General features: G+C 50.8%; 1 long non-coding RNA gene across 1 annotated transcript; it reads right to left on the bottom strand.

The window, feature by feature from the left end:
* Positions 1–1,631: 1,631 nt before the first annotated feature.
* LOC142921723 (uncharacterized) lies at positions 1,632–7,022 on the bottom strand. Its single transcript, XR_012939629.1, has 3 exons — positions 6,632–7,022; positions 2,621–2,690; positions 1,632–1,700 (listed from the first exon to the last, which is right to left on the bottom strand). It is a non-coding gene; the product is annotated as an uncharacterized LOC142921723 (long non-coding RNA).
* Positions 7,023–8,253: the final 1,231 nt, after the last annotated feature.

The raw sequence follows: 8,253 nt of genomic DNA, 5'->3' as shown, positions 1-8,253 counted from the left end.
ACAGACTCCCTAAATGTTGTTTTTAATAATCCAATGACCACGCTGGGAAGACTGAAAAAATAAAAAACTGTCTCTCTTTAGACACAAACATTGTTTCCCAGCTACACTCCATTTAGAGTTGGTAAGGGTTACCGTAATGTCTTAATTTGATTACTGCGATATTATTTATCATTGTGCCTCCCAATACATCGTTCATTAAGCTCAACCCTATATATCATTCTGCTCTGAGATTTGCTCTGGACGCCTCTTATAAAACGCAACATTGAGACCTGTCCAAAGAAGCAGGGGCTAACGACCCTTCACGGTCGCAAGAATAATTAATCAGGCCTTGTTTATTCACAATCTCCTTTGTAACAATTCAGGAGAATATTTGTTGCAGCTGCCGACACCAACGGACGGCAGACCTAACCCGAGGAGCTCACCGTCGCTTCTGTTGAATGTTCCTATGTGAAAAAAATAACCAAGCCTGGGTTCTTTCAGTGGCTTATTTTTTTGGTATGATATCACCACGCGGCTCGATTTACAGTCACAGCTGGGGGCTTGCTGCCGCTTCCGCCCCGGCACGCAGCGCGCACCACGCAGCGCACGCCGCCACGCAGTGCAGCACACCACGAATGGCCCCAACGTAAGCGACGCCACGCCCATCAGACCTGACGAAGGGGCGCTCAGTCACGGCGACCGTCCCCTCTTCTGACGAGGAGCAGGCTGGCGGGGAGGGGGGTCACGAGAGCAGAGGAGAGTGCAGCAGCAGCAGCAGCAGCGGCGGCGAACATTATAGGTCACCCATGACGCGACCTTTGACCTTTGATCTCCATAAAAAACTGGACCAGATATATTTCCACTGCCTTGGTAACCCTGCCGACAGAGTGCAGTGCTGACCCCGTGGGATTGGTTTCTCTTTCATAATCAGCAGCCACGACCCATCTACTGATACAGGAACCCCCCCCCTGGAGACTCAACAAGCCATCACCGTCTTTTGCGCAACGATCCATCCGCCTCCGTTGAAGCTGTTCGGTAAATACAAAAAACATCGTGGACTTTTCCCACAAAGTTTTACTTCCAATGTTTGTACGGTGTACAGTCTGGAAAGTACCCACATGGCAAATTTCCAGTTTGTTGCATGTCGCGAAGTACGCTAAACATTTTGAACAGACAACACACACAATCACAACTTTGCCTTTTATATATATTTGGAGATGCAGTGAAAAACTTTCCCAAAATCCATCACGCGGTTTCAGTTTTTTTATTTTCAGTTTGATTTATTTTGGTTATAGTCCCGTGAGCCATTCGGCTCTTGAATCGGGTGCAACCACAGCAAGCAACAAAACAAAAACACGACCAAGAAAAACATCTTACAGTGACTATGTGTGACTGTGCAAACAGCACTGTCATGGCACGCAATGAGAGGGCAAATGTCATAAATATTCCTGTAAGCCCTCGCATCTTCAACATTAATGTTGCCATAGAAACATTGTGGGGTTTTTTTGCTTCATTGTAAAAAAAAAATGATTATCTGTTATTTTTATTACATTTTTTATCTACGTGACTTTACCGAAAGAACCAAGAATATTAATTCCTGCAGTCACCAAAGTTTTAAGTCAAAACATTCACACACGTTGACAAAGCCTCACCTTGTGTTGTTGTGGGCAGGTCGCTTCTGATAACAAGAGCGGTATAGCAGCTCAAGCGGGCTTGGCCTGCTAACAAAAGAAAATAAAAACTGCGTGAATATTTACAATAAAACAAAGTTACAAAGTGGCGAGCCGGGTGAAGACAAATTAAACTTAAGCGAGATAATTAAAGTGAATGCAATCAGGCGAGGGCAGGAGGCAAGGCCCCGGGTGGCTAGGCCCCGCGTTGTAAAGTTCCAACTTGGACGTCGATTCCCATGCTCGCTGCTACTCAACTGACATCCCTACGAGAGAGAGAGGCTCTACCTTGGTAAACAACAACCACGACCACCATGAGAATTTCTCACCTCGGATTTCAGTGCAAGCGCGGATAGGCAGCCTCCTGTTACCTAGCGACGTCACGCGGGTAAGCAAGTAACATGACGTCACTCCCGGGGTAAGAGACACGCCCCTTCCACAATGAGCGGCTCTGTACTGAATAAATTATGTTAATGGTTCGGCCCATATGTCGAGCGTTGGGGGCGTGGCTGCTGAACCCGTCGCAATAAACTCTCGACGGCTTTAACGGATACATTATGTTAATGAGCCGCCAGTCACTGGGCGTAGCTTTGCCCAAATAAGGATTGCCACTGGATTGATATCGGCAGTGACCCAAGCGGAGGTGACGTCACGCTCAAGAGCGCTGTGGACAGGGGAGGGCTGAATACCTTGGTGACATGACACCACTAGCTGCCACTTCATGCCGAAGAGGTCACGGGGATGGAGTTTAAGTTGATTTAGATTCATTTTCCATTGCCCCTCCCTTGAGTGCATGAACTCAGCAACAACGTGGACATTATTGTGTATACGTACACACTGTGTACACTTTGAGGCCACGTGAAGCGTCAAAGGCTCGCTGGAAGGAGGAAGTCGCGTGACAGACTCAGCAGTTGCGATGGGTTAACTGACGGATGGCTATCGATTAGAAATCACATATCCCCGAGTCTCACCTGTGAGTGGCACCGCCTCACGCTGTTGTGGATCCCCACGTGGCTCGGAGCCTCAAAAGCTCCGTGACTCCTGGGTGGTGATACAAAGACAAAGATCCCCCGTGTAGCCTTAACAGACTGTTGGGGCAAGTGCTGTTAGCAAGTATCAGCTCCACCTATGAAGGCCGGCGCGGCACGCGAAGGGAATGGGTGGCCAGCACCGTGCCCGACCGCCTTTGTCTCCCCAGTAATGATGTTTGCACACCGCACCGGGTACTCACTTGAGGCTGAGTCGACCTAGGGGAGGCCCAGAACCGGTTCAAATAATCGTCACTGGGTGTTGGCTGTGAGCGGGAATCAAACTCGGGTCGTTATGTTCGTAGAGCAGCGCACTAACCGCTAGACTACCGCCACACACGTTACACACACACACTACACACACACACGCACAGTACACACACACAGTACACACACACACGCACAGTGCACACACACACAGTACACACGCACAGTACACACACACAGTACACACACACGGTACACACACACGCACGACACATACGCACAGTACACACACACACGCGCAGTACACACGCACGCACACAACAACAACCGCCATTCGCCACTAAGTGGCGGTGACGTCACCACGACGCTTGTGCCAGGCTATGTGCACCCTGAGGCCACGTGAAGTGTCGAACGCCCGCTGGCAGGAGGTCACGGGGCAGACCCAGGTGCCACGGGTCGACTGACTGAGATGACTGGCTGATGCACCATCTGTGCCCCCTACTGTGCCAACCTGCTGTGCTTTAGCCACCCGGCGCTCCGCTCGTTGTTCTGAGCGTCGCTCCTCCGCCCTCCGTTGTTGTTGGAGGGCGACTACCTCCAACTGCCCAATAGCGTCCTTCACGAGCCTCCTCCACAGAGGCAGATCTTGACACCGGCAAGTCCACTCAGCTCCACGTCCTCCTGTACCACATCACTCCATCTCTTCTCTAGCCCGTGCCGCGCCCGCTTAGCCCCCTCAATCCGGCCGAACAAAAGCTGTTTCGGCATGCGGTGGCTGGGCATGCGGGCTACATGACCCAGCCATCGCAGCCTTGCCCGCCGGAGGAGCTCACCGATGGGACCCTGCCCAGATCTTTCAAGGATTTGTGAGCTCCTCACACAATCCAGTCTGGTTAAACCCAGGATGGATCATAGGCAGGCCAGCCTGAATGTTTCTAACCGGCGAAGATGCTTCATTAAGGGGGTCCACGTTTCGCAAGCGTAGAGAAGGGAGGGAATGACCGTGGCCGAGAAGACCTGAAGCTTAGTGCGGAGCGACAGACCAGGTAGCTTCCACACAGCGTTACGCAACCGATGAAAAGATATTGCCGCTCGACTGATTCGGAGTGAGACCTCTGCTGTTAAACTGGAGCCAGTCATAAGCACACTGCCCAGGTATGGGAAACTCTCCACTCTCTCCACAACTGCCCCATCACCGATCGGGAGTTGTGGGGGTGGAGTGTCCGATGGTACAAAATACCCAGGCAGGTGCTTAGTTTTGGTGGGGTTGATGGTAAGGCCCCACCTCTTAGTGGCACGCTCCAGTCTCAGCCCGCTCACCATCATGAAGGTCCTTAATGATCGTGAGCAGAGGGTCAGGTACTCCAAAAGCACGAAGAACGACCCAGAGCCCAGGCCTACTGATGGTATCATAGGCCTTGACCAGGTCAATAAAGCAGAGATGTAGGTCTTGTTGGAATTCCCTACACCTCTGCTGTAGCAGACGGACAGAAAATATGGCATCTGTGCAGGACCGCCCTTTCCTGAAACCGCATTGGGGCTCCGCAAGCCTCTCCTCAGCGTGCCTGGCAAGGCGATGCTGAATAATCCTTGCCAGGACCTTTCCCGGCACACTGAGCAGTGAGATGCCCCTGTAGTTGTTACAGTCTGTGCGGTCCCCCTTCTCAAAAAGGGGGACCACCAGGGCATCCTTCCAATCCTGCGGAACCCGTCCAGTGGTCCAGACTGTTGTTATGATGTCATATAGGGCACTCTGTGCACAAACGCCACCCTCCCTCAGCATTTCGCTTGGGAGATCATCTCTGCCCGCTGCCTTTCCTGGTCTCAGACTCCGGATCGCCTTCAGTACTTCCTCAACAGATGGCACCTCAGCCAGCCACTCACAGGGGGTGACTTCTTCCAATATGAGGCACCGCAGCCTCAGCAGGGTCATCCTCACTTTGTGCCACGATGTTTTCCTGGCTGAGGGATTTTCCCTCCCCCAGGACCTCACAGAAATGCTCAGCAAATCTGCAAACCTGTTCCTGGGGGTCGGAGATTGGATCACCGTTTTTTCCCCTAATGATGGTAATAGGTGTGGCGCTGCAGGTTACTTTTTTGATGGAGTTAAATAGAGATTTGTGATCACGGTCCACTGAGGCAGACTCCATCTCCTCAGCAACCCGCGACCACCACCCATCCTTGCAGCGCCTGACGGCTCTCCGAACCTCCGAGCGAAGGCTGCGGTAAGCCTCCTCATTCTCTGACGTGGGATTCTGTAGCCGATGGCAGTGGGCCTGTCGCTTTTTCTCAACCATCCTGAACACCTCCTCTGTCAGCCAGGGTCTCTGGGGAGGTCTGGACCGCGTACCCAAAGCAGCCATTACAGCTGCATGAGTCACAGTCCTAAACCTCGCCCATTTACCCTCGACATCAGGAGTCGGGGACGATGCCAATCCCAGCCGCAAGCGATGATGAAATTCTCGCTTGCAACTTTCATCAGATAACTGAGACCAGGCCACTTCAGGTCGGAATGGGGTCCTGGGTGTACACCCACCACCGGAGTGGAAGAATGGCAGGCGCATCTTACAGATGACTAGTCGATGGTCAGAGGGCAGATCAGCTCCACGGTAGGTCCTGGTGTCAAGGACATGGGCTCGCATCCACTGGTCCGTCACTATGTAGTCCAGCAGATGTTCTTGCTTGGACCCGGCATGCATCCATGATGTTGTGTGGATGCGCCGATGCCGGAACAGCGTGTTGGTAATTACAAGCCCATGGGCTGCACAAAAATCTAGCAGCCTCCTACCGTTGTTATTGAGCTGATCTGGCCCATGCCCTCCAATCACTCCAGACCAGGTGCCAGTATCATGACCAACTCGGGCATTGAAGTCACAGACACAACACACACAGAGACACACACACACAGAGACACACACACAGCGACACACAACACACACAGACACACACACACTGAGACGCGCACACAGAGACAGACACAACACAAATGTCTCCCCGTGTAGTCTCCCTGACGGGCTGCGCGAGGCTTACAGACACACACACAGAGACACACACACACAGAGACACACACACAGACACAATACACACAGACACACACACAGACAGACACAACACAAATGTCTCCCCGTGTAGTCTCCCTGACGGGCTGCGTGAGGCTTACACACACAGAGACACACACACAGAGACACACACACAGAGACACACACACAACACACAGACACACACACAGGCACACACACACAGAGACACACAACACACACACACAGAGACACACACACAGAGACACACACACACAGAGACACACACAGAGACTCACACAGATACACAGACACAGAGACACACACACACACACAGAGACACACACAGAGACACACACACACAGAGACTCACACAGATACACACAGACACACACACAGACACACACACACCCACACACAGAGACACACACACAGAGACACACACACAGAGACACACAGACACACAGAGACACACACACAGAGACACACACACAGACACACACACAGAGACACAACACAGAGACACACAGACACACACACAGACACACACACAGATACACACACAGATACACACACAGAGACACACACAGACAGAGACACACACACAGACACAACACAAATGTCTCCCCGTGTAGTCTCCCTGACGGGCTGCGTGAGGCTGACAGAGCCCGCGCGTCTTTGTGGGCCTCAGGCTGTGAGGGCGAGAGGTCGGCTCCACTCTCTCACTCACCGCCCTCCTTGTTGTGTCGCCCGCTCTCGTTCACGTTTTTGTTTTATTATAGTCGTAGTTGTTGATGTTACAGTATTAGTTATTATAGCAGTTCATGTTTTTATTACTATTGTAACTGTTTATATAATTGCTGTTGTAAGTTGTTGATGTTATTATTAGTGTTATAGTTATGATTGTAGATGTTGTTGTTATTATAGTAGTTATAGTTACGATTGTAGATGTTATTGTTATTATAGTAGTAGTTATACTTATGATTATAGATGTTGTGGTGGTGGTGGTTGTTAGTCTCCTCAGAACACACAGCCGCCTTCTCCCGCCAAAACGCGACACTTTGGTGGTGGAGGGAGAGGGTCGTGTGGGCGAAACCAACGCGAGCAGCGGGCGAGGAAGGGGTGAATGCCACCGGCGAACTTAAATTGTTTTAATTTAGGGGGGTACACAGCAAACGCCACCTTTCACTAACGCTAGCGAGCCCCTCTTGCTTCTTGTCCGCTATGGATGAAATAATTAAACATCAAACAAATTCGCTACATTTATTCAGCGCGTCTTGAGTTTTGATGCTTTAAATCCCCCTCCCCCTCTTCTGGGCTATGCTTGGTATAGTCTGAAACGCAGCAGCGCCTTATCTAGTCTATGCTATTTACCATGGGCCTTAATCCGGGCTATGAAATAAAGTTCAATGTCACGTGCAATGGAGCTGACCAATTAAAAAACACCCACAAAATATCAACACCACGTGACTCGTGGTGGGAGGGGGGTTGCCATCTTGGTAAGGGAGAAGCCACCACACACCCCCCTACCCAAGATGACCGCCCAAACGTTGTTTGACTGGTTGTTGGGGAGAACCTCTGATAGCCAATAGCGACTATTAGGCGACTATTCACACTCGACTATTGCGGAGCTGTAGAAGCCCATCACGGTTTTACCCCGTCATGGTCTTTGCGCAGGCAAAGTGAGTTCTCAGGCCCGTACGGGCGTACAGCCGTTTCAATACGGGCAAACAACAATACAAATCCGTGTCGATTTGTTTGTGTTTCTTCCTTGTGATGGGACTTTGTAGGATTAACGTTGAGATTTATAAGGGGCACGGGGTGATCAGTAAGGTCTGAATTGGTCTGTAATAAGGTAGGGCACTGATAAGGGGTTGACAGCTGTGTAGTGTATAGTGTAGTATAATGTATAGGATGAACGTTGAGATTTATAAGGGGCACGGGGTGATCAGTAAGGTCTGAATTGGTCTGTAATAAGGTAGGGCACTGATAAGGGGTTGACAGCTGTGTAGTGTATAGTGTAGTATAATGTATAGGATGAACGTTGAGATTTATAAGGGGCACGGGGTGATCGACAAGGTCTGAATTGGTCTGTAATAAGGCAGAGCGCCGATAAGGGGTTGACAGCTGTGTAGTGTATAGTGTAGTATAATGTATAGGATGAACGTTGAGATTTATAAGGGCCACGGGGTGATCAGTAAGGTCTGAGTTGGTCTGTAATAAGGTAGGGCACTGATAAGTGGTTGAGAGTTATGCTACTGACACTAACGGTGTGACTATGCATACGTAGTCGTTCAGAGTGTTCAACGTCGGCCTGGGTGCTGCGGTCGTCCAGGCGGGCACCGTTCTGGC

This window comes from Petromyzon marinus, unplaced genomic scaffold, assembly GCF_048934315.1.
Source record: "Petromyzon marinus isolate PM22_M1 ecotype Great Lakes invasive population unplaced genomic scaffold, UKy_Petmar_22M1.pri1.0 PM_G_Scaffold_88, whole genome shotgun sequence".
In the NCBI taxonomy this organism is placed as follows: Eukaryota; Metazoa; Chordata; class Hyperoartia; order Petromyzontiformes; family Petromyzontidae; genus Petromyzon; species Petromyzon marinus.
Note: the sequence above shows the minus strand (reverse complement) of the source record. Positions and strands in the feature narration are given on the sequence as shown.